Source organism: Garra rufa, chromosome 20 (genome assembly GCF_049309525.1).
Source record: "Garra rufa chromosome 20, GarRuf1.0, whole genome shotgun sequence".
Classification (NCBI taxonomy): Eukaryota; Metazoa; Chordata; class Actinopteri; order Cypriniformes; family Cyprinidae; genus Garra; species Garra rufa.
In genome coordinates, this window is record NC_133380.1 from 22,403,538 (window position 1) to 22,428,208 (window position 24,671).

The 24,671-nt window shown below is 35.6% G+C and overlaps 1 long non-coding RNA gene across 1 annotated transcript; it reads left to right on the forward strand.

Moving 5' to 3' along the window:
- The first annotated feature begins 7,726 nt into the window (after nt 1–7,726).
- Nucleotides 7,727–15,047, forward strand: LOC141293359 (uncharacterized). The gene is made up of 3 exons (XR_012340730.1): nt 7,727–8,172; nt 14,486–14,607; nt 14,890–15,047. It is a non-coding gene; the product is annotated as an uncharacterized lncRNA (long non-coding RNA).
- Nucleotides 15,048–24,671: the final 9,624 nt, after the last annotated feature.

A 24,671-nucleotide genomic window follows, 5' to 3' on the forward strand; every position in this document is an offset into this window, starting at 1 on the left:
AAACCTGTATTAAAAGTTGTTTAAGAGTGCGCTAGCATAAAGATTGTTAGCTTGTAAGCTAACATCGACTATAAAGTCGTGCAATGGACTTTTACCCCTTGTCTGCCGCCTTTCAAGTCACACCTCAGTATCTTTAAGGTTTCCAAACACCCGGAGAAAACATTTCTGTTATTATTCTCATTTACCTCAATGATAGTTGCTTGGCTGATGCAGGACCCCTCCCGTAAGTACACAATTTGGACTATACTTTTCGAGCTGTTAATCCTTGTGAATATTAACGCTAGATATTGGTGTTTTGAATGTATTTATAATTAACAGAAGCAAATGATGTATTAAAATGTAATTTTAATACAATTTATTTACATTTAACAACAAATTATAATTTAATAATGATAATGTATACATTATTATTAATAATTAAACAATATTGCTGCTCTATTTTTTTCTGATTGCTGAATGCTTTATCGTTTTTTAAGTGAAAAAGGAAAAAAGTTAATTATGTATAATAATATTTTTTATTTATTTATCATTTATATTAGATTTACTAGTATGCACTCTAAATGGTGAATGATAGACCCTTTTATGTCATTGCAATATATCATCAGTAGGTGGTGGCAAATGCTCAGAGAGAAAACAGCAGGAAAGAATAAAACCGCTGTATTCCGGTGAAAAAATTAAACAAGCCAACAAAGTCAATGTGCAGGAGGTGTAATGTCCTAATGCTGTATGTTTCCATAATATTGACTCAATTTAATAAAAAGAAATGGACACCACCGAATTAATTGTCACTTTAATCTATAATCTTTGATTAAATGTAAAGCAATACAATAACAAAATTCAGTCATTTAGTAACGTTTGTCTTTTTGCCAAAGTCATCATGTGTATTTTGATAAATAACTGTATATCCTTGTAACAGGATATTTTTGTCCTGGCAGCAGAAGTGTAGCCTATGTCTTGTGTTATCTATCAATCCTGGCCTTTTTAAGGTCATTCAGAATGATACCCTCAATGTCATTTCAGTGTGGTTCAGGCATCTTATCATTTATCACAGCCAGACTGTGTAAAGAGCAACCAAAAGGCCCACAGAATTCAGAATAAAATTTTCCTTTTACTGAACCTCTCCATCATTCTGTTGAACTGTGATTTGTCTCACATAGATACACACACACTCAGTGTGACCTTTATCTGTGTGCCTGTGATGTGAATTATACTAGAACCCAGCAAAATATATCAAACAAAATTGAAGTGTGCCATGACACGGAAATAGACAGTGACATCCATTAGTTTGTATTTTTACATTTATTCAGCATGTTGGTTATGTGGATATTATACTGGTCCTTGGGGGAACGGCATGATACGGTTTTGAAAATGCCACAGAGTGTGTTTGTGTATGTTTATGAAGGTGTCCATGGGTTTTTGTTGATGTTGTTGTCACTGAGTATTGTGCAGGTTCCTCATTACAGATCTGGTTTGAAGAGGTTTAGGAAGAGTTACAACCACCATGTTTGGCCCTAAAGCTGCAGTGACATTTTGCCGAAAGCAGCAGTGAAAAGAGGTTTTTGTACGAGTTCTGGGATCCCTAATGATGCTCCTGCACCAGTGTTGAGAATAAAGATAGATGACTCTACTTACTACCAAAAAAACCCCACTCCAGCTTAAAGGGTTACTTTCAGAATAAAAATTTCCTGATAATATACTTACCCCCATGTCATTCAAGATATTCATTTCTTTCTTTCATCAGTCGCAAAAAATTAAGGTTTTTGAGGAAAACATTTTAGGATTTTTCTCCATATAGTGGACTTAAATTGTGCTTAATGGATTGAAGGTTAAAAATGCAGCTTCAAAGGGCTCTATACAATCCCAGCTGAGAAGTAAGGGTCTTAGGCTATGTAATTAATATTTATACACTTTTTAACAAATGCTCTGTGATCCGCATGTGTACTCTGTGCACTCCTTCAACTTTAAAATCATCCTTTTTTTGTAAAAGGTGTTTGACCCTCCTTTCATTTTCACTTTGTAAACACTGGGTCAGTACTTCTGCAGCGGTGTAGGGTGATTTTGAGATTGGAGGAGAAAATGAGATGGGTGTTTTATGACATACCCTAACTGTATTAAACCAGAGTGTAAAGAATACGCATGCGCATTGCAAAGCTAGGCGAGACAAGCATTTGAGGTTAATAAGTATATAACTTGCAATTTTTTTTAGATAAGATAAGACCCTTATTCCTCGGCTGGGATTGTGTAAAGCTCTTTGAAGCTGCACAGAAATTGCATTTTTAACCTTCAATCCGTTGAGCACCATTGAAGTCCACTATATGGAGAAAAATCCTGTAATGTATTCCTCAAAAAACGTAACTTTTTTGCGACTGAAGAAAGACATGAACATCTCGGATGACATTAGAGTGAGTAAATTATAAGGAATGTTTTATTTTGAAAGTCCTTTAAACAGTCTAAACTAGTTTTCAGGCCTTATATGTTCTCCCAGCATGGTCAAGCTGTTTTTTTTTTTTTGTCTGGTTTTCTAGATTTTTGAACATTTCAGTTGGTCATGCTGACAGACCAGCTGGCCGACGAGTTAAAATTCAGCTTGGACAGGCTGGGAGACCAGAAAACCAGCTTTGTGTGGTTTTAGGAGTTTATTTTTCAGCAGGGTTATAAAAGGATCCTTACAGTGTCCTTTCCTACACACTCTTAAAGAATTGGTTCTCCCTTTAGAAAAAAATGTCCTGATAACCCCCATGTAATCCAAGATGTTCATGTCTTTCTTTCTTCAGAGGAAGAAATTAAGGTTTTTGAGGAAAACATTGCAGGATTTTTCTCCATTCAATGCAGCGTCAAAGGGCTCTCCATGGGCTTCCCAGCCGAGAAATAAGAGTCTTATCTAGCTAAACGTTCAACCATTTTCTGAAAAAAACAAAAAAAAAAAACAAATGTATGTACTAACCACATGTATGTATTAACCACAAATGCTCATCTTGACTTTCAACCTCAGTGTTTCCCCTACCATTATCTTAGGGGGGCGCCCCGCCCCCCCAACGGCACCCCCCGCCCCCCTTGAATGTCAAGTTCATTTTATTTTTGATATAGCGTCAGATCACAATAGAAGTCATTAAGGTTATCTTTCCTATAGAACAGGGCTATACATTGTTCTTTTATTAAACAAACTAAATTGCCTTGTGTTATTTATCTTATTTACACGAAGGCATGTCATTTCTGTCTTTACATGATCGCGTGTTTACAATGTCTCATCTGCGAAAACACAGACGGGATCGCGGACTCCATTCATAAAAACCGAATCTACTATAGCGCGAAATGCCACGTAAATTCGTCGATTTTTGGATCAATAAATCAAAAGTTGGTCTGTCACTTAATTCAAATCGCGATATGGACTAGTGTCTGTGAAAACTGAAATGCAAAAAGACCGTTTCAATATGAATCCTGCATGCTCCGTTTGCCTCTGTATTTATGAATGGTGGAGACGCGCTTTTACTACACGCATATACTGAAGCACACGTGACGCTCCCGCTAATTTTGGGCATTTGCATCTCGCATGAACAGATAAACTCAATATCCAAAGCTGCTGTGAGTGTCACTTTTACCGTTTCATTTGAGAAAACTAGCATCATAACATGCTGTACACACACAGAAACTTCAAGGCAACCTGTCAAAATAAAAGTAACATGTAACAGAACATTAGTCTTGTATTACTTTTGTACAGTATAATGTAGTTGTTTATATATTCCTATTTAAATAATTGACATGAAACAATATATATGATAAAAATAAATATAACAAGATTAACCACTTAATTGTAGAAAAAATACTACAATTATTATTTAAATGTTAAATTATTATTATTTATTGATTTTAACAGTAAACCTCTGTTTGTTTGCCAAAAATTAAAAGGGTTTATTTTTCATTTGATTAAAAATAAATAAATGTTTATACTTTTAATTTGATTATGAGAAAAAATAATACACACAAGAATTAAAAAAAAAAAAAAAAAAGCAAAAGTTGGTAGAGCCCTATTGTTCAAAATGTTAAAATAGAGAGTTTTGGACTTATTTTTCCACTGAATAAGTCTATAATAATGTTTTCGTTATTTCACAAAGTAGGGTAAAGTACCGGGAAAAAAAAAGTAACGTTGGCTACCGGCACCCCCCCCCCCCAACACTGGAAACCTAGGGGAAACACTGCTCATGCATTGCGTAGTCATGTTGGAAAGTTCACGCTTGAGGTGGAAATACCGACCCAGTGTTTACACAGCGAGCGTGCAAAGAAAGTCACACAGCTTTTACAAAAAAAGTAAAACAACAATGTCAGACAATTTTGAAGTTGGAGGAGAAAATGAGATGGAGTTTTTTGTCCTACCCTACCTTTTTAAACCAGAATACACAGACGATTAACTAACCTCCCGTGACCTTTCCAATGTGATCCGTGAAGTCGTGGATGCAGAGCTAGTGCAAGATGAGCATTTGTGGTTAAAAACAATTTACATTTTTATTTTTTTAGAAAATGACCAATCGGTTCACTAAATAAGACTCTTATTCCTCAGCTGAGATCATGTAGAGCTCTTTGAAGCTGCATTGAAACTGCAATTTGGACCTTCAACCTGTTGGCTCCCATTGAAGTCCACTATATTGAGAAAAATCAAAGAACCTTTTGTGCAATGGAAAGATTCAATGGATGTTTAAGATTATTCATTGATCTTTGAAAGTTACATTGTTGATTTGGCCCATCAAGGCCCCCATAGAAAAGACACATCGCAATATCTGCAATACAGATAATAAAAATAGCAAGTTTAGAATGATCTGACACCTTTATTACCTATGGACACTGCAGAAATGCTGTTTAGGACAAGGAGATGGGAAAGAGAGAGAGAGGGGAAGAGGGACAGAGCACTGAATGATTGATTATTCTCTTATACCATTGTGGTTTGATTAAAGCGTCCATGATTTATCTGCACCACTCACAACATCATTACACGATGTACAGTATCTGTGTGTGTGTCTGTCTGTGTGTGTTTATAATCTCAAGGTATATTGAGTCGCATGCTAAAAATATCACAAACAAAGGCCTTCCAAGGTGTTTGCATAAATGTTGTCTCGATAAATATTCTCTCTTCTACTGACACTTAATATTATAATGGGAATCATCCCCTGTCGCGCGGACTGCACATATTAGGTTATTTAATACTTGATGGATGTGTTTACTTTAAGCAGATGTTGCCTAGAGTGTAATCATTTAGCAACCATCAGTTGTGTGTCTGGTCCACATGCTTAGGCTTTTCCTTCAGCTCAGTTTTATAATTTCTGGGAAGACAGATGTAGTCTGCATGGGACCGTGGACATAAATTTGTTGTTTTGAATAACACTGTTAACTCAGCAGTTGTTATTGTTATTAGTTATAATCAAAGTGTGAGATATTAAATATGTAAAGCCTTTTTTATACAAGCAGCTCACTGATGCTTCAGAAGGAAGCCCAAGTCCATCAGTTGTCCTCAGTGTGAAAAGATGGATCTCAAAACCTTACAGTCAATATTGGAAGGGTTCAAATACAGAAAAATGCTGAAAAACCCAATAATTTGTGGGACCTGAAGGATTTTTCTGAAGAACAGCAGGCAGTTTAACTATTCAGGACAAATAAGGGACTACTATCACTAAACCAAAAAACACAGCTGTGGATCATTCAGTTAACAACACACTAATAAGAATCAAGTGTGTGTAAACTTTTGAACAGGGTCATTTTTTTGAATAAATTTAACTATTCTTATATTTTTAGAGCTTTAAGATAAATTGCCCAAGTAGGCCTATTTGATATAAGATGTCTGGCCTGTGTGTGGAAGTCTATGCTCAAGGTCTGTCAGTGGCATGCGAGCAAAGTTGAGATTTCTGTGTTCTTCCTGGTTGGAGGGGTGGGTTGTGGATGCTGGTTTGCACTTTGTGCTTCCTGTCTCTGATGGGCCAGGCCCTTCGGCACTTCCTGCTTAGAGGGGTGGAGGGCGTACTGTGACCTTGCCTCATGTTTTTCCCGCTGGGTTGTCCCATCAAGCCACTCTAAGATGGGGACGCTGCAGTACTCCGCCTGATGGGGGAAAGAAAACACATAAGTACTAGAGGAACAGAAGACATTAGGTGAGGCTTATATGTTTTTCAATTGTGTTTTATGGTATGGTACTCCTGTCATTAATTACTCATCCTCATGTTGTTCGAAACCTGTAAGACCTTTGCTCATCTTCCGAACACAAATTAAGATATTTTTGATAAAATCCCCTAAATGTTTGACCCTGCATAGACAGCAACACAACTGAAACGTTCAAGGCCCAGAAAGGCATATTGTTAAAATAGTCCATGTGACATTAGAGGTTCAATGTTAATGTTATGTTATTTTCATTTTTGGGTGAACCATCTGTTTATATGTAAGTTTGTGACTTTGTTTCTCTTAATTTCTGTCTCACAGTGTGAGTATTTCTTATTTTAAACTGTATTGGAATACTGTAGCTCTCTAGGATTTCAGTTCAATTGAAGTTGTTCACAGTTGAGTTTTCAAGGATAGAGTTGTTGTCATTCTTGTAGTAGGAACTTGTGCTGAAGGAGGGAAATTACCCCCTTCACTATTTCAGCTCTCATTTATTCCTGCCTTTGCTTCCTGTTTCCTGTCTCCCTTAGTCTACTTCCTCTTCTGCCTCACCTGCATGCAAGCCAGAAGATGTTTGGGATGAGCCACCGAGGAATTAGAAAGGAAAAAACCAAGTACCATGTCTTCTAAGCGTTGTCGTTTTCAGTTGTGCTTAATTAGACTGTACAGTTGAAGTCAAAAGTTTACATACACCTTGCAGAATCTGCAAAATGTTAATCGTTTTCCTAAACTAGGAGGGATCATACAAAATGCATGTTCTTTTTTATTTAGTACTGACCTGAATAAGATATTTCACATAAAAGCCATTTACATGTAGTCCACAAGAGAAAATAATAGTTACATTTATAAAAATGGCCCCTTTCAAAAGTTTACATACACTTGACTCTTGATACTGTGTTAGCTGAAAGATCCACAGCTGTGTGTTTTTTTTTTTTAATGATAGTTTAGTGATCATGAGTCCCTTGTTTGTCCTAAACAGTTAAACTGCCCGCTGTCCTTAAGGTCTTCCAAATTCTTTGTTTTTGTTTTTTTTTTAGCATTTTTGTGTGTTTGAACTCTTTCCAACAATGACTGTATGATTTTGAGATCCATCTTTTCACACTGAGGACAACTCAGGGACTCATATGCAACTATTACAGATGGTTGAAACACTCACTAATGCTTCAGAAGAATTTGTGAATTTGAAGATCAGGGTAAATTTAACTTATTTTGTCTACTAGGGAACATGTAATTATCTTCTGTAGCCTCTGAAGGGCAGTACTACATGGAAAATAAGAAAAAAATGTACACATCCTTATTCCGTTCAAAAGTTTTCACCCCCTGGCTCCCCTTAATGTTTCCTTCTGGAGAATCAGTGAGTGTTTGAACCTTCTGTAATAGTTGCATATGAGTCCCTCAGTTGTCCTCAGTGTGAAAAGATGGATCTCAAAATCATACAGTCATTGTTGGAAAGGGTTCAAATACACAAAAATGCTGAAAAAACAAAGAATTTGTGGGACCTGAAGGATTTTCCTGAAGAACAGCAGACAGTTTAACTGTTCAGGACAAACAAGGAACTCATGACAAATCCACCATTACGGTGTTTTAACTTTAACCCCTCACTTCTGGCATAAATATGCATCCGTAATTTATAATAATCATAATAAAAATGTATGTTTTTCAAGTGAAAAGGTCCATCCCCTGGTATTTTCTCTCATCAAAATCAACCAGCTTATTTGTTTAAAACTATTTTTGGATTATTTTCACTAAACAGTACTTGATCTGTGCATACTTCTCTCCTGATTCCGATGAGTTTTCACCAGAAAATGTAATATTATGGTAAGAGGACTTGTATTTTACCTGGAAGTAATGATTTAAAGTTTAAAACTTGATGAATTTGTTTATTACAAACAGGCAGCTTTTCACTTCACAAGATATTCATTGATGGCCTGGAGTCGTGTGGATTATTTGTGAACTACTGTGATGTTTTTATCAACTGCTTGGACTCTCATTCTGACGGCACCCATTCACTACAGAGGATCCATTGGTGAGCAGGTAAGGCTAAATTTCTCCAAATCTGTTCCGATGAATAAACAAACTCATCTTGGATGGCCTGATAGTAATTTATGGTTCATGAGTAATTCTTCATGAACCATAAATGACTGCATAAATAAACATATTGATCAGACTTGAGCATTTCGACAAAGCATACAACACAATAGCAGGAGATGTGCTCTAGCACACACAGATCACAAAGGAATGCGGCGTACTTCCACAGATCCAGCACACTGCCTGTTGTGAGGGATCCCACCCACAGGTTAATCCCTCCGGGAGTCTTTAAGCCAAAATGTAATTCTCTCCTCTTCTTTCCCTGTGCGCGATGCACATGCTAGGGTGTGGAGCTCAGGGAAGTAGGGTATATCCTTCCTCCCAGTTGAGGACATGTTGAATGAGGGAGGGAGATTTTTGGGTTCTGAGCCCTTTCTATTTTACACACCTTCATGTTTTATTTAGACATGGGTAGATTTAAAATCTATTGTTCTGTTAAAGAGTTTATAAGACCTCATTACCACTGAGAAACTAATACAATCAACTAGTGTTTGGTACTGAACTAATTTAGAGAAAATTATGTAAATAAATCACAGGGTTTAATGTGTCTGGGTAATTGTTTAACTGTTACTTAGTTACATTTCATTATTTTTATGTTTCTTTTGTAATGTGTTATCACTTAAAGTTAATGGAGAAGTAATGGATTTTAACAATGTGTTAGTAGGGTAACGAGTGTTTGTCATGACATTCCCATAAAGCTGTATGTATTAGTGTCTCATGTTAAACACTGCATATTTATTGTGGTTAATCACAAGGAAAGATCCCAATGCAGGCAATAGAGAACAAAACGACCACTGAAGTGGCCGGGGGTTACTCACTAAATGTAGCGACACTACTAACAAAAAAACGTTCTAGTTTGATAATCACTTAGCTGCTTTCCAGTAGTTTATATTTTCCAGTAACAAGCTATTTTTTTTTTCAACATACTTTTTCAACAAACAAATGTTTTTTCAACATTTTTCAACATACATATAAATTGTATGCTTTCTCATATGCTGGAGTTATTTGTGACTCTATGTCTATACCATAAAACCAATCATAAGGGTGATTTTTTTTTTTAAATTAAGATCCTAATGATTTTTGGCATAAAAGAAAAATGTATAATATTGACCCATACAATGATTTTTTGGCTATTGCTACAAATACACCTATGCTACTTAAGATGGTTTTGTGGTCCAGGGTCAGTCACATTTTAATTCCATACCCCTGAGAAATTCTGATTTAAAGTTACTTTTATTCAACCAGCAAGTTTTTTTTTTTTATTAGAAATGACACAGACGTCTCCCGGAAGATAATAAGACGATGTACAAGCATCATTGGCATCATTGTGGGAAAAAAATATTACTCATCTTTTATTTACATTTGAACAAAAAGTGTCCAAAATGATTCATACCCTTCTCAGTAATCAATAGAAAAGCCTTTATTGGCTATTACAGCAATCAAACGCTTCCTATAATTGCTGACCAGCTTTTTGCATGTCTCCACTGGTATTTTTGCCCATTCATTTTTAGCGATGAGCTCCAACTCTTTCAGGTTGGAGGGTCTCCTTGCCATCACCCTGATCTTTAGCTCCCTCCACAGATTCTCAATTGGATTTAAGTCAGGACTCTGGCTGGGCCACTGCGAAACATTAATGTTTTTGTCTGCTAACCATTTCTTCACCACTTTTGCTGTGTGTTTTGGGTCGTGGTCGTGCTGAAATGTCCACTGGTGCCCAAGGCCAAGTTTCTCTGCAGACTGCCTGATGTTGTTGTTGAGAATTTTGATGTATTGCTCCTTTTTCATGGTGCCGTTTACTGTGATTAGGTTCCCTGGTCCACCGGCTGAAAAACACCCCCAAAACATTAGGTTCCCACCACCATGTTTGACAGTGGGGATGGTGTTCTTAGGGTTGAAGGCTTCCCCTTTTTATGTCAAATGAAGGCTACATCATTGTGGCCAAACAATAAAATTTTTGTTTCATCTGACCATAAAACAGAAGACCAGAAGTCTTCTTCTTTGTCCAGATGAGCATTTGCAAAGGCCAAGCGGGCGTCAGCATGGGTGGTGATCCTTGGATTCTTTTTTACCTTTCTCACTATCCTCCTGGCCAGCACAGGTGTTACATTTGGCTGCCAACCACGTCCTCTGAGATTTTTCACAGTAGCCACTGGAACTTCAAAACATTTAGATATGGTCTTATAGCCCTTTCCTGACTTGTGAGCAGCCACAATGCGCAGCCGCAGGTCCTCAGTGAGCTCCTTTGTCTTAGCCATGACTGTCCACAAACCAACAGCAGAGAGCTTCTGTTTTTCACCTGTTAAGTTGATTAAAACTCTTCAGCTGTTTCCAATGAATCAGGGTAATTAGGATGCTTTAGAACAGCTTGGACTATTTGGAATGGTATAGAACTTAGGATTTTCCCATAGACTGTGACAGTTTGCAAAGGGTATGAATAATTTTGGACATGCCACTTTTTGTTTAAATGTAAATAAAAGCTGAGAAATTTTCCACATTGATGCCTCTTGTACATCGTCTTATTATCTTTTGAGAGAAGCTTGTGTCATTTCCGGTCCAAAAAACTTGCTGGTTGAATAAAACCAGTCATAAGGGTCAATTTTTAAAGATTTATACATCATCTAAAAGCTAAATAAATACACTTTCCATTGATGTATGGTTGGTTAGAATAAGACAATATTTGGCTAGATACAACTATTTGAAAATCTGGAATCTGAGGGTGCAAAAAAATCTAAATATTGAGAAAATCACCTTTAAAGTTGTCCAAATGAAGTTATACCAGTGCATATTACTAATCAAAAATTAAGTTTTGATATATTTACAGTAGGAAATTAGCAAAATATCTTCATGGAACAGAAGATCTTTACTCAATATCCTAATCATTTTTGGCATAAAATAAAAATTGAATAATTTTGACCCATACAATGTATTGTTGGCTATTGCTGCAAACAACCAATGCGTTTGATTTGCAGCGGTTTGATGACATACGTTTATACACGTGGGAAACCTATTCAAACTATGATTAGCACAGTAAACAGAGATCATTAGTTTGGCCCCTAGAGAACCCGAAGCAGATCTACTGCCAGTGTGCAGGATTTCCTCAGTGGTTTGCGACTTATTTATTATATCACAGTTGTGAGGACCTTTGATTAAAATCAATCCCGTCCATGGCACACACTTCATTTGAACCATTTTTTCCAAGCACAGGTGTTTCTCAACACCAATCAATGAAGTGATGGATGGTAGCTGGTGTACTTAGGGAAAATAATGCACACGCACACATTCACACCCGCGTGAGAGTGAGAGTTTGTCGCCGTGTGTCACTGTCATGCTGCATTGCCCAGAGTGATTGCCGACCCTGACGTGCGTATGCTTGTAGTAATAACAGCCCCTAAATGCCCAGGAAATTAAATGCTCCACAGAGGTAATAAGGAGAGTAAATCCAAGGGTTTGTAGATACTGGGTGGGTGGGTTGAGGAAAATGATATTTCATATTACCTCAGGCAAAAGAGAAAGCACTTATGCAGACGTGTATTATTGAGTCAGTGGTTTGTGCATTATTTAACACTCTGTGATGTAGCTGTTTTCTGAATCTGTGCACTTGCATAATGTGTTTCAACAGATGAAATGCAAATGTGGAATTGACTAATAATTGACGTTTATGATTATGTCAACATGAAATTTACCTTATAAATGCATGTTTCTGCTCTAGAGTGTTTTCACGACACGTCATCAATTGGCCATATTGGCGGCACTGAATGTAAACAATGCCACTGAACCGACCAGAACTTGCATATTTTGCTCATTATTGCTGCTGAAAATGGTGAATTATTGTCATGTTTTGGCCTGTACTAATCGCTCAGACCGGGAAAAACATTTAGAGTACTATAGACTACCAAAAGTTATAACAAATCAAGAAGAAGAGTGCAAAAAACTGAGGTACAAAAGGCATTTGTGGTTGGTCAAACTGAACCAGGATTTCCAGGGCAGGAATCTTGACAACATTCGTGTTAGTTCTTATCATTTCCAGTCAGGTTGGTAAAATATTAGGCTAATGTCTTAAATTAATACCGCTTGTATGATTTTTTTTTTTTTTTTACCACCTATTAACTTTAGTTTGTCAAAATATTATGCCCTTTCCTGCTTACTAAGTCCTTTTCTATATGATTTAGCAGCTTCCACATGTTTTTCCATGGTTTAGACAGCAACCCATGCTATTGTTTCGCCAATATGGTCGAGCATCCAGGTAAAAGACCAAATTGTGACATAAACCCTCTATTGTGAATGATTCATTGGTTGATGTTTTCAAAAGTGTTTTTGCAATCTTGTAATCAAAATGCAATAACTTGCTTTTCCACCGACATTCATTTACGCACTGTTGAATATTATTTAAACACTGTTTTTGCCAACACGTTTATTTATTCTATTCCTGATAGATAAAATTAGTTCCTGCCTATTGTTTCTTTTTTGATTCAGTTTCACTTTCCCTTGAATATATGTTGTTACCAAAGAAAAAAGGGTTTAAACGGCAATTAACACTGACTTTAATATTTAATTGTGAGAGAAACATATCTGACAGTGTTTCATGATTATAGGTGTGAAAGGAAAATCACTCTTGGGTCATATTTTATTATATTTTAGACCATTTAAGACCGTTTTAGACTATTTCAGATTGTTTTAGACTATTTTGTCTAAAACAATCTGAAAACCCAGATTAACTACTATTATATATTTTTCTATTCTCTCTTTTTTTTGCGATCTACTCTATTCCCAAAGGATAAAATCAAGTCCTGCTGTCTTTTTCTTGATAAATTTATTAATCCACTCTCACTTGGAAATGTCACATTACAAACTGCAAATTAACATTGTTTTTTAATTGTAAGATAAATGTGTTTGCCATGAATGATTATATTTAACGATGTAATTTAAAGGGATAGTTTACCCAAAAATGAAAATTAGTTCCAAACCCGTAAGACCTTCGTTTATCTTAGGAACATAAATTAAGATATTTTTGACTAATTCCAAGAGCTTTCTGACCCTGCATAAACAGCAACACAACTACCATGTTCAAGGCCCAGAAAGTTCATTTTGGGTCTGTTTACACCTGGTTACTTAATGCATTTTTTCTGATCGGATAGCTATCCGATCGTGAAAAGACCAGGTTTAAATGCCCTCTGAAACGCATTCGAGATGGATAAAAATCTGATCGCTCAAACCACTTCAGGAGGTAGTCTGGGCTGTGTAAATGCATCAGGTTGTTGAAACCACATATGCTAATTTTACTCCTCCCAAAATAATAAAGTAATAAACTGTGAGAGTGTTTTGTAAGCTATATGGCATGTTATGCAACAAGCATTGCCGCGGATGAGTAGCTGAGTATCTCTTCAGCATACCGACATAAAATACCGACATGAAAGTAAGTCGCAGACGTGCAACATACAATCATCTTCATTAAAAGTAGTGAGACTATATCTTTCCAGAATTGATGCAGCGTTCTCTACTGTTGCGGTCTTTCATCTTGAAATTAGCTGATAATAAATAAAATGCAGCGCTTATCTGTTGCTTGCATTGGCGTGAAATTCGTTAAATTTCAATATAGTGTAGAAATTCAAGACCGGATTTATATCCGTTTTGCAAAGACACATTTATGTGGCCAAGTGTAAATGGAAACGTTTTAACAAATCAGATAGATATCCGATTAGAAAAAAAAGCATGACGTGACCAGTTGTAAATAGGCCGTAAAACTGACACAGAAGAGAAGAAATTGTTTAATAAAGTTGTTATTTTTGTTTTCTTTGTGCACAGAAAGTATTCTTGTGGCTTCATAAAATTAAGGTTGAACCACTGATGTCACATGCACTATTTTAACAATGTCCTTACTACTTTTCTGGGCCTTAAATGTTTTTCATCAAACATAATTTGTGTTCCGAAGATGAATAAGGGGCTTTCAGGTTTGGAACAACATGAAGGTGATTAATTAATGACAGAATTTTCATTTTTAGGTGAACTATCTCTTTAAGGAAAATCACTCTTGGGTTAATCATACATAATCAGCACCAAATCCAAAAGGCAAGCCCTGGAAGAAACCGTGTGAAACAGTGTTTTGATGCATTTGACAGAAATGCTTTAGAGAGCATCAAGTGTCTTATCGCAGGACAGTTTCCTGCCCTGAAATGATTCTGCCAAAGAGAAGCCTTCACACTCCATTTGCAGACATCATAACAGGACACCACAGTTATCTTTCGTCTGTGTCTTCTATCAGTTCGGTGCCATGACTGATGACGTTCAACACCGATGGAGACAGAAGGCCTTTGTCTTTCTTTGTGAACACCGCAATCCACTAAATCATCACAGCCGTGGACATGGAGGCTCATATGAGTCTGGGTTAGTGTGGGTGTTGAGTGCCGAGTTATGAATACTACAGTTGCTGCTGTCAATTTTATGATCACTGTATGAAACTATAAAAACGGCAATGGCCAGTGTTAGTAGCTATTGTAAAAGATCACCGTAAAGTAGAGTTGATCTCTGTAATATTCAGAAATCTCACACATTGGACTGTAATCGTAGATCACTGTCAGAGGTGACAATTACTGTAAATCCATAACGGCTTGCTATATTGTACCCTCGCACCCTTGTAAGATTATGTTTTTCTTTTTTATCTTTCAGAAAATGGCCAGGAAAAAGGAGGTGGTAAACCTTGTTCATTCACCACTAAATATTATGTGCTGTTATATTTTTTATGTATTTAATGGTTTGGGCCATTGGGCCATGTCTACACCCAGTTTAAAACCCTAATTGCTGTTGTTTATTTTCTTTTTGGAACTTTCTACCAATAAACATTCAAATGAAACATAAATTGTTATCAAAATAATGTTTTAATCACTAATATATATTTTTTAATATATAAAATAAAATATATAAAAGTTCCTCTGAGGTTTTTCAGATATTTTTGTCAGGTTCTTATATTTAGTAATTTCATTATGGCAAAGAAAATGTTATGGAGTGTTTTTTGTGACACTGAAGGTGAACAATGTCACTGAACCGAACGAAGCTTGCATGTTTTGCTGATTATTGCTGCTGAAAATGGTCAATTATTGTTATGTTTTGGCTGTACTAATCGGTTGGACTAGAAAAAACATTTGGAGCACTATAGAATGCCAAAAGTTGTAACAAATCAAGAAGAAGAGTGCAAAAGCCGTTTGTGGTTGGCCAAACTGAACCAGGATTTCTAGGGTAAGAATCTTGATGAGATTCGTGTTTATTCTTATCATTTCCAGTCAGGTAGGTGAAATATGAGGCTAATATCTTAATTAGCACTGCTTGAATTTATCTTTACGACCTATTAACTTTAGTTTGTTAAAATATTACACCCTTTTCTGCTTACTAAGTCCTCTATATGATTTAGCTTCCACACATTTTTTCCGTGGTTTAGACAGCATAAAATTAGTAGAACCACGTATTTAGTAGTACATTAAACCTACAGTCCATGCTGTTGTAAACCGATATGCAGTGTTGCCAGATCGGGTTGACGATTTCCAGCCCAAAAGCTCACCAAAACCCGCCCACTTCAACAAAAACCAGCCCAAATTTTAACTGCCAAAATAATGAGAATTTTATTGCCATGTCAAGGTTAATAAGGACCATTTTTATCTCTTTAAAAAAAGAATAATGACAAAATAAAATAAAGATAAATCAATTTCACAGGAATATGGATCAAAACAATCCGAAAATATGCGTAAAATGTCTTCTTTTCAAAGTGGAAATTAACCGATGACTTTAACCCTTGGAAAAACACATGCATCATTTTCAATGTCCACAGTAAAAAATATGCTAATTTCTGTGCAAAAAGTGCACAATAAAGTAATGAGAAACAATGTAGCTGGCATTTACGTTCATGCACACACCCACATTTTCTTATTTCAGTTACAATTATATTTAGAAGTCTTCTATTCATCTCTCACCACATGTAATCCACTTAGACTTTTTATCGTGTAACTTATATTTAGGCCACTTTGCCATCGCAATTACTTAAAATGAATAAATGAATAAGCTGCATATTCAAAATCTTGCCCGTTATAGCGCCAAAACCTCGTCACTCACAAGTCATCACATCTCACTAACGTAAAAGACGTAAATTGATTGACAGGTCTCTGTTAAACTAAACCAGTAAGGGTTGCGTTAAGCAAAAATGAGTTGATGACTGCACTACACATTATATTACTGTGATACTTTGAGCTCGAAGGTATTAAAATAACAATCACTAATGATAAAAGCGAATAAAAAAGCAGCTGATTGGGCGGTTTTTATTTTTTTAAAGCAGCCCAAATTTTGTCTACCCGCCCAATGCGTTATTCTCCGTTCCAAGCCGATCAAAAGAAGCCCAATTGGGCGGAAACCCGCCGAATCTGGCAACACTGCCGATATGTCCGCGCATCCGGGTTACTGCATCATGACTTTATTTTCAAAAATGTCCAATGATATTTTCATGAGAGCTTGATAAAAAAAATCTAATTCGAGGGAAAATCTCAGACAAAGTGTTCATATATTAAAATTCTGCAAATAACAAATAATATGTAAGGAATAATTGACGACGGGCCGTAGAATTCTTCGAAAATAATGCACACCCGAGGTGGTGATGCGGTCACGACGCGAAGCGGAGTGGCCGTTACACCTCGGGTGTGCATTATTTTCGTAGAATTCTACGGCCCGAAGTCAATTATTCCGCTTATACTACAGTTACCACACCTCAAGACATCGATCAAGTGATATATTTCAAGACATTCGTCCGGTTTTTATCCTTAAAACCCTATTGTGAGTAGGATTAATTTCTTACGCAGCTCATTCAACAGCTTCGTTGCTAGTTCCAAAACGTCATTTTAGAACTAGTAACGACGCTTGGGCTGTTAATAGCAAAATAATGCCGTTAATAATGAAGTTTAGACAGACCGAAAGACAAGCAGACAGACGGAAAGAGTGAGGGAGAGAAACTAAGTGTATGACTTTACCTCTCTCACGTCTGTGTCTCTCAAGGGTGACTGGCAGCATCGTCTCTACTAACAGTTAAACTTTAAGTTCATTTTCTTCAAGACCACGCCGTTGTTACCTCGCGTGTGAGAGCTGTCATGTTGTTTTTAAGTTGTTAATCATCAGATCAGCGCTAACAACATTAGCGCGAATGCTAACGCAAGTGCAAACTGTAACGTTATGTGTGTGCGTCTGTGAGGTAAGTGAGAGAGGGCGAGAGAAATAGAGTTTGTGCTTTCCGTACATAATAAAACGTAATATATTGTGGAAAAAAACATGGAAATAATCTGTCGTTTTTATCCTGATGTTTACTGTATTTATTAGTTTGGCCAGTGTCATTGTGGGTTTTAGTTATTTTGCTGTTTTGGGCTGTAAGGACCTTTGAAATAACTGAAATGTATGGCGAAGTGATATAGACATGCACTGCGGTCTAAAGCTGCCTGGAACTACGTTCGCCGTACGTTTCCCTGAATATAATGCACACCTCTAGAACGTTCGTCAGCCAATCAGATTCAAGCATTCAACGGCCCTGTAGTATAATACAATTTATACTATGGCGCTGTTGAATGCTTGAATCTTATTGGCTGAGGAACGTTCTGCAAGTAGTTCCAGACACGTCTTAACCGCATTACATGTCCATATCACTTCGCCAAATGATTTTAGTTATTTCAAAGGTTTCTTACAGCCTACAACAGCAAAAAACAAAACAAAACAAAACACACAACGACGATGACCAAGTAAATAAATATAGTAGACGAAAACGGCAGTCGTTTTCATGTTTTTGCCACAGAATTACGATTTATTATGTACGGAAAGCACATAGTCGTTCTCCCGCCCTCACAAACGCACAAACACAGTACTGAGTGGGACGAGAGAAAAGTGTTGTAGCGCTGTTCTGTTGATTTCATCAGTAAAATAGTTTAACAACTTAAAAGCTAACTTACATGTCATTTCTCAATAATAACGGCGGTGTTCTTGAAAATGAGGAACTTGCAGTTTTGCTGTTAGTAGAGCCACTGCTGCCGAATGCTGGTGAGAGACGAGATTCAGGTAACGTTAATTCACACACACTTATCACATAACGTTACACACATTATTTTCGAATAAATCAACGACCCGTCGTCAGTTATTCCTTACTTAACCCTCATGTGGTGTTCATGTCATTTTTGACTGGAGAAGATTTTCTTTTTCCTGAAAATACTAGTTAATGTTATCGCATTGAACTGAAACTTAGTGACTTTGTTCACAGAGACTATAACAACCTGTCCACATTTTTATTTTTTTATTTTTTTACTTTTTTGTGTTGTTTTTTTCGCCTTGTTACACCTATGGTGTTCCCGGTCAAAAATGACAGGCCTACACAAAATAGCTTATAAATCCCTCGTTATGCTATATTATCCCCAAAAATTGGATTCAATCTTTTTATCAACTTGTTTTCTTTCAGTTAGGACTGGTTTTTTATTCAATTTTCAAACAGTTTAATTGTAGGAGTCGTTTATCCGAGTGCAGTTTTTTTTTAATATTTTTCTCAATATTGCCAAAATGATTAACAAATAATGCTTTTTTCACTCAAAAACTGAGGTGCATAAGCTCGGATAAATGACTCCTACAATTGAACTGTTTGAAAATTAAATATAAAACCAGTCCTAAATGAAAGAAAACAAGTTGATACAAAGATTGAATCCAAGATTGGGTGAAAATGTGGTTAAATGAGTTATTTATAAGCTATTTTTTATAGGCCTGTCATTTTTGACCGGGAACACCACAAGTGTGACTATGTGCCATTTTTTACAAAATAAAAGTTTTTCAAAACAAACTTCCTGGTGAACCATTAAAGTAGACTAGTGTGATCAACAGAACCAATATTTTTTCATATTTTTTTTAATATTTCCAAAATTATTCAAAAATAGTGATTTTTTTACTTAAAAAATTAGATGCCTACTCTCAGATAAATGAGGCCCACAATTAATTAGATGCAAATAGAAATATAAAACCAGTCCTAATTGACAGAAAACAAGTTGACAAAAAGATTGAATCCAAGATTGGGTGAAAATGTGGTTAAATGAGTGATTTATAAGCTATTTTTTATAGGCCTGTCATTTTTGACCGGGAACACCATAGGTGTAATAGGATTTTGAACACCACATGAGGGTTAATTGTTGTTCCATGCAGTTTGGGATTTTGTTTCGAGACCAGAAGTCAGTCTGTGATCTTTTGTTTCTTAACTTGAAAAGTGAGCCGTTTTATTAGATTTCTCTAAGCTCTGCATCTCCACAAGCAGAAACTAGCGTCTTTTTAGTAAAGAAACATTATTTTCTTAGTAATTGTTGCTTGCTCTGACATTTAAACAGTTTAAACACAGTAAAATGTTGTATTTGCAGTGAAAGTGATAGTAAATGTCAGACATATTTACCCTTCATTAAGCTGCTGGTGTCACAGCGGATTGCCATTTCAAACACAAATGAATAAATGATGAAAACAGCGTTAGAGATTCTAGATTTGTTGTTTTGCAACAGGAGAAAATTGGCCATCTAGTTATGAGCAGATGCACACAGAAACAATCAAAATGCAGCATTTATGAGAAAACTACTTAAAAAGTCATATTATATAGCTTTTGATGTATACAGTGGCTGCGAGGGTAATGCAATATTCAGCGAAAACATCTTAAAGACATGTACAGTGGGTAATATCTTAAGCTGGATGGCCAGATATGGTCATTAATCACTTTAATCATTATATCATTATCCCTGCCAGACACTTAAACTAAAAACACTGAATTTTGAGCTACCATGTGGTGATGGCTTAAAACACAGTCATTTTAATCATATTTTATTTTTGTTTCACATCGAGGTGAAATACAGGTCAGGGTTTGAATCTGAGCAAATCCGTCTGTAAATCCCAATTTTGTCTAATCTTTCCTTTGAATAACACAAATATTTGAGTTTTCCTCAAATGTGTGTCACTGTATGGAATAGCAGTCATGAAACGATAATCCCGTAATTCTCCTCTGAACAGTGCTTTTCATTAATGTACCACAAACAACATCCACAGATCTTCGAAACATACAAATTTAAGGTTCTGGTTATGTGTATAAATCAGTGAGCTTGTAGTACACACTTACAGTTAATGCATTTTCATTATTGACTGACTTCTTGCTTGTTATAATGGGTTGAGGGTCTACTGTAGCAGTCATAGAGGGGAAATGTATTTAAACATGCTACTATTAGGTAAATCTTTTATGCAAGGTGATCACTGCAGGTCCAGAAAGCACGTTTACAGTTCTAAAAGACTGTGTAAATGTTCACGTTAGTTTACAGCCGATCGGTCTGTAGGAGCCATATATTAGTTCCACTCATTATTGTGTTTGTTTTCTTGTTAGCTTTCATGAGGGTGAATTTTATTAGTCACAGTAATCAATACTTGAGTGCTTTCATGACAAATTTTGACCATTTTTTAGTAGGGGTGGGAATCTTCAGGCACTTCACGATCCGATCCGATTCCGATTCTGGGAGTCACGATCCGATTCCAAAACGATTCTTGATCTACATTTTTTCCCCAATTAATTCTTCTGCTGTGCAAATGCAACTTTACAATTTTAAAAACATGTAAAATTGCAGTTTCTATGCTTTTTGTTTATAGTTGGAATCTCTGTAAAAGTAGGTGTGTCAATCTTCACCGGTTTCAAGATTCAATTTGATTACTGTTTTCATTAACAACTAAATATCACGATGGTCACATTCTCAGTTTTCAATAGTACTGCACATGGCTACATTTTCATATTTGTTTTATATCAAATTTAATTTGGGCCAACTTTACTTTATTTTTTTAAATTATGTAAGCAAGGTACTTTTTAAAACAATTACTTATTTAAAATAAGTTTTCTTCAGGTATCCGAAAGTTTACAGACAATAGTTTTTTTTTTTTTTTCCTCAGCATTACTGCCATTTTATTATTACTGATGAGATCATAGACAGGCAGCTTTACCAAACTAATGCACAGCAGTGGCGAGAGGTGACACTTTTATTTACCAGTTATGCTGAGTGCTAAAACCACCAGTAATACCAAAAATAATAATATCTTTACATTATTTAGACACCAATAAAATCAGAGACGAAATCATATTTTAATATTTCCTCTTTTTCCTGTTTATTATTATTTTTAAAAATATATATACATTTTATATAGGCTATTTTTTTCTGTGGACTTTAAACTTTTGAATTGTTGAGAAATTATGAAAATATACATATTATATATAATATACAAAAATACAATACATTTTTGGCAATCAGGATCTGGCAGCAACAGCGCGTTTTTCCGCTTGGGCGAGCGCTTCGCGGACAGCTTACCCCGCGAATGAAATCAGAAAACAGAATGCGCATCAATTCTGAGGAGTCAAGGAAGATGCGGAGAATCTGCTTGCCCAGAAGATTCAAATAAGGGATTCATAATTATAAGCATGTTTATATTATTTAACACGTGAACGCATTCTCTCTGACAGCCTGGATATGCAGAGCATTAGCAGCTTACTGTATATGGACGGAACGCCAATGATGCACAGATCTATTTCAATATATCAGATGTTTTGTCCTGCTCTGAAAACATAACTGACTGTATAACAATTTCGTTTGAAACTATTCCAAAATGCAAGTGCATTTAACCGCATCTGCAATCGAGCTTTAGGACGAACAAACACAAAGCGCACGTGAGTCTGCCAGTGCAACAGTTTCTTGCATTCCAGACGGCAGAAATGAACGCATATCTAAAGTAAAACACGGCGGATGGAAGCACACTGTCAAGCAATGCGCACGTGTCTCACAGTGCAAATTCTGTGCGCTGTAGCCAGCCGCGTCTCTAGCGCGCACACGTGCCATATGCAAAAAAAAAAAAAAAAACAAGCTCAGAATCGATTCTGAAATATTAGGAATCGATTCAGAATCGTTGAAGAGAGAATCGCGATGCATCGATGCATCGATTTTTTCTCCCACCCCTATTTTTTAGCTATATATAATATTACAGTATTATATTAGTGTTTTAGACATTTGAATTCTGAAAACAAAACATGGCAACTATATATATTATGCACATATAATATATGGACATGATATAATAATTTATGGTAATGGTGTGCATATTAAATTTAGAAAAGCAAAAAAAAAATTAAAACGGTAAAAAATACAGTTAATGATAAATGGCAACTGTATTTTTGTGATATTATATGATATTTTAAATAAGATTTACACATTTCAGTTGTATGAATTTTTTTTGTAATGTTTCAATAGCATACATTTAAATTAAATTTGAAAAAAAGGATAAATGAAAAAATGTCTTAATTCAGTTTTGTGGCAAGACAACTTTATTTGTTTTTGTGTTTATGTTATGTAATATTATATTATGCACTTTAAAAGTATTTTTAAATGAACATCAATTTGAGGAAAATACAACTGAAATGAGTAATGTTTAAATAATGTATAATTTAAATTAAATTTTATGAAGAAATGGCATCTGTTGCTGTGCGATATATTAACATTCTATTTTATTATATTCTATTATATCATATAAGTTAGATTTGCACATTTCAATTGTAAGCAAAATTCCTCAAATTTAACGGAGTAATGTTTGAATGGCATACATTTAAATTAAATTTAATTCAATTTAATTTGTAAAAAGTATAAATGAAAAAAAAAAAATTATATTATATATACTTTAAAATATTTGTATCTTTTTTTAAATAAACACATCGATATAAATTGAAATATAATTGAAATGAGTAATATTTAAATAATATACAATTTAAATTAAATTTAGAAAAATGGTAAATGTCTGGTAAATGTATCATAATTAGTATTATATACAATTATATTATATTATGATTTACACATTACACATAATTGTATTAAAATATTTCCTTTATACAAGATCTTTAATATATTATGCATCTTAATTTTTTTGTCTATTTTTTTAAATGAATAAAAAAAATTGAACTGAGTATATTTGCTTTGCTGTTATTATATTATATAATATGATATTATATTATATTATATGGTCTCTTCAGCTTAATATTGTAAAATGTACCTCACAGCATTCTAACACACTTTGGCTAATAGCTGATTGATCTGAGCAGAGAGGGAAGCTGAGACATACGCTCTCATATCACCACAGTAAAGACATTCTCAGCTCCAGCTCACGGCAGTCGCTTCATTCAGCAGGTAATTAAAACCACAGTATCTGTGTGAGACATCTCCACGTACTGCGACACAGCAAGAAAGCCATTCATTTCCCTTTTGTGCACTCCGCTGTGTTATGAAGAGACATTGTTGATACATTAAAGGGGCCTTTTTCCAAATGTACTCACTCATGATGCTGGTGTGCATGTTCTGAAGATCTGTCTTCATTTCCCCAGTTTTGACCCCAAGCCCAACCCCAAGATCACGAAGCGGCATAATGAAAGATGCATTTGGGTGCTAATGTACTGCCTTGGTCTTCTTTCCTTCCCATCAGTGAAGGGGAAGATGTTCCCAAATGTGATGAAAAAAAAAAAACACTTTTGAAATGCAATGTTTTATGTGGCAGCATAAACACAAGCTGGAAGTGAGAATGGAGGTTCAATATCAGCTCAATGGACAGAATGCCCTGAGGATGGTTTGTGCGCTTTTATGGGTTCTTCTCCCCTTCAGCATTAGAAGGAAAACATTATGAGACTCATAAAATCATGCTGTTGTTATATATTGTGAGAACCCCTACAGTGTTTTAACCAGCCTGAACAGGCTCGCAAGCTGTTCTAAGAATTGGAAATAAAACATGACGAGTTCGGCAAGTAAAGGCCCTTAGAATATAAGAACTGCATTTTATGGTAGTTTGGTTACTTGGTTAGTTTTAAGAGTGAGTTCCCTTTGCACAGGCAATTTTGTTCATCTATGTTTGTTCTTTTTAGTGCTTTACTTTCATGTACAGTTAGTAAATGAAGTTGTCAATCCAATGTGATTAGCCATTCCCAAAATGTGAAGTAATGTATAACATTATTGTGTAATCAAATGTTTTAAAATTCCTAATTCCAAACTGTATAATCTGTCTAGTAAAGGTTCATACACACATATACGCAGGCACACAAACAAACTCACAAGATTAGTTCATGTGTGAGGTTACTGTGAGAGTAAGCTGTGTAAAAGCTGCCACATAAATCAAATCAGACATGTTTTAGGTTGGAAAAAATGGGGTTCAGGCTGTTTCAGTAACCCGGTATAATGTGTGAAATGAGCCCCTAGTGCTGGCTCAGCATTTCCCCTGTGCTCTGTGCAATAAACAGCAGGTAAATAATAGTATTTCATGTATATACCGTTGAAGTCAAAAGTTTACATACACAAGTGTTAATTATTTTACCTAAATAAGAGGGATCATACAAAATGCACGTTATTTTTTTATTTAGT